Raw genomic sequence first — 2,500 nt, 5'->3', positions numbered from 1 at the left:
AAGAGCTGACCATGACATTTATTCAAACGACACAACAAACTTATATATAAACGGTTTAGGATAACAATGACATAATAATTCAGACAATATGAAACATGCAATGGTAAGCTTAAACAGGTTTTTTCTATTGAGAGAGAGAGAGAGAGAGAGAGAGAGAGAGAGAGAGAGAGAGAGAGAGAGAGAGAGAGAGAGCATTACAGTGTATGAGCGTGATCGAAATATACGTGCATAACACTTTTGATAAACCATCATGTATCATTGGCCCTTCTCTTAATCCCACCCAAAAGATCGCTTGGAGAAAAAGAGCAAATTGAATGAAATATGACCTTGAGTGAACCCCCTCCAACGAAGGCTCTTAACTCAAGGAAACAGAATAATTTCAAGGAAGTGACACAATTTCAGTGTCTTTTTCTTACAGTGGGTTACCATTGCCTTACCATGTTAGCTAATAGCCCCTAGATAGTTACCATTGTAACCTACTTATACCAGAATGTAAAGTTTGTTACGCTTAGTATCAGTATTAACAAATTTCTGTTCTGTTTTAAGAACGGAATCAAGAAAACGCCAGTTAATTCCAACATGTACAGTAGCTTCTTTGAGAAGCTATAAGACCCTTAGTGCTATGCTGCTTAGGTGATATACTCAGATTCCTTCTTTAGTTGTTAACTGTCTTAGTTTATTTTATGCACGACTATTAACGTTTTTATGTAACAACAAATTTTTAAATTGTTATTGGGTTTCTCTAATAATTTATTCCGTCCCATTTCTAGAAAGTCGCCCTAAGCACGAGAACTCTGTCCCTGTCCCCTATTCTTTACTTACCCCTTATATCTCTTCATATTTAAATGAATAGACGAAAGTAGAAATCCTTAAACTCATAATGGGGGGGTTGGGGGGTTGGACCGGTTAATATCCTCATTACTTAATGACAGTTCTCGTCTTTTAATCAATCAACTGCCAATAGGATTTTATACTATTCATAGAGAAGCTTTTATTGCCTCTCGACTCTATCGTCCCGTGGACCCTGCAAACTTGTGTTTGCTGGAACTATTTTGTTTCGATTTGGCGAAAGGACAATGCAAGTTGTATCTGATTTGTCTCGAATAATTTCCCGTAGTTGCTCTCTCTCTCTCTCTCTCTCTCTCTCTCTCATCTCTCTCTCTCTCTCTCTCTCTCTCTCTCTCTCTCTCTCTCTCTCATTTTCGTCTTATTTATGATTCAATTCGAGACATGTTTCTTCATCCATTATGTTGTCCCACTTCGGCTACTCTTGTTTATGTCATGTCCTTAATATTTTATAAATGTTATATGTTCTTTATAAGACATACACACATACACACACCCACACCCTTATTTAACACAAAGTTAAGTGTTGAGTACTACTTGTATCGTAGTGTGTAATTGATAATAATTGGTATGGAATGGTTGATCGACGTACTTGTCAAAAAACCAGCATTCATTACATCATTTTTGACAACTTGTATCAACAAGCATAAGTTGATATGTGGTTAAGCTCCAGTTCGGGCAAATCTGGTGTGAGACTGAGTGGTTGTTGTGAGCTTGGAGCTTGTAGACTATAAAAAAAAACATAGTTGTTCTTTAGTCTCTGTACAGCGTACCTTTCGTTACGGCAGACCAGGCGAAGTGAATATTATCATCTAGTAGTATTTTGGTTGCAAAATTCAAAGAAAGTCGCATTTCATGAAGTTTTAGTTACAAAAGTGAAACGACTATGTAATTCAGGTGAAGTGAATATTTCAATTTATCAAAAATTACGATCTAGTGATTTTTTGGTTGCATATTTGAAATAAAATCCAATTTCAAGAAATTGTAGTTGTAAAACTAAAAGAAATCTGGTGGGAAAATAGAAAGAAAATTATGCTTCCTAGTATTGTGCTTGCAAAATAACAAGAAAGGTGTGCAAAATTTTTTAGTGCTCCGGAATCTAAAATAACAAAGCAATAACTATAGGTATTTGGTATAACCAGTAGTTGAGAACCAAAGAGTAGGAAATAAATAAAAGTGACATTTTTCCGGAAGAGTAAATGAATCTAAGGAGCAACGTTTATGACTTATGTGTCAAGGGACTCGTGCAAGACGCACCAGCAATTAGTGTGAGTGATAGTCAGGCTAAGGGAAATGTTTTATTTGGTCTTAGAGAGAGAGAGAGAGAGAGAGAGAGAGAGAGAGAGAGAGAGAGAGAGAGAGAGAGAGAGAATCATGCTTTTACTAGTCGATTGTGACCTCTTTGGGTTGGTAATGAAATCTGTCAGGTGAGAGAGAGAGACAAGTCAAAGTGACAGTTAAAATTCTTTATTCCATCAATAACAACAACAACAACAACAACAACAACAACAACAATAATAATAATAATAATAATAATAATAATGGGTATTACATAAATTAAGTACAATAGTTATAAGACATCTGTACATTCATACACAGTCCGTCAGATGAATTTCACCATAAAGCAGTGAATAAAAAGCATATATATATATAT

At 35.5% G+C, this 2,500-nt stretch overlaps 1 protein-coding gene across 1 annotated transcript in view; it reads left to right on the top strand.

Moving 5' to 3' along the window:
- Positions 1-2,500, top strand: part of LOC137658240 (cyclic nucleotide-gated cation channel subunit A-like) — a 319,691-nt gene that overhangs the window by 187,216 nt on the left and 129,975 nt on the right.

The sequence above is a fragment of the Palaemon carinicauda genome, chromosome 19, assembly GCF_036898095.1.
Source record: "Palaemon carinicauda isolate YSFRI2023 chromosome 19, ASM3689809v2, whole genome shotgun sequence".
In the NCBI taxonomy this organism is placed as follows: Eukaryota; Metazoa; Arthropoda; class Malacostraca; order Decapoda; family Palaemonidae; genus Palaemon; species Palaemon carinicauda.
The sequence above is the reverse complement of the archived record's forward strand: the minus strand, read 5'-3'. Positions and strand labels throughout refer to the sequence as shown.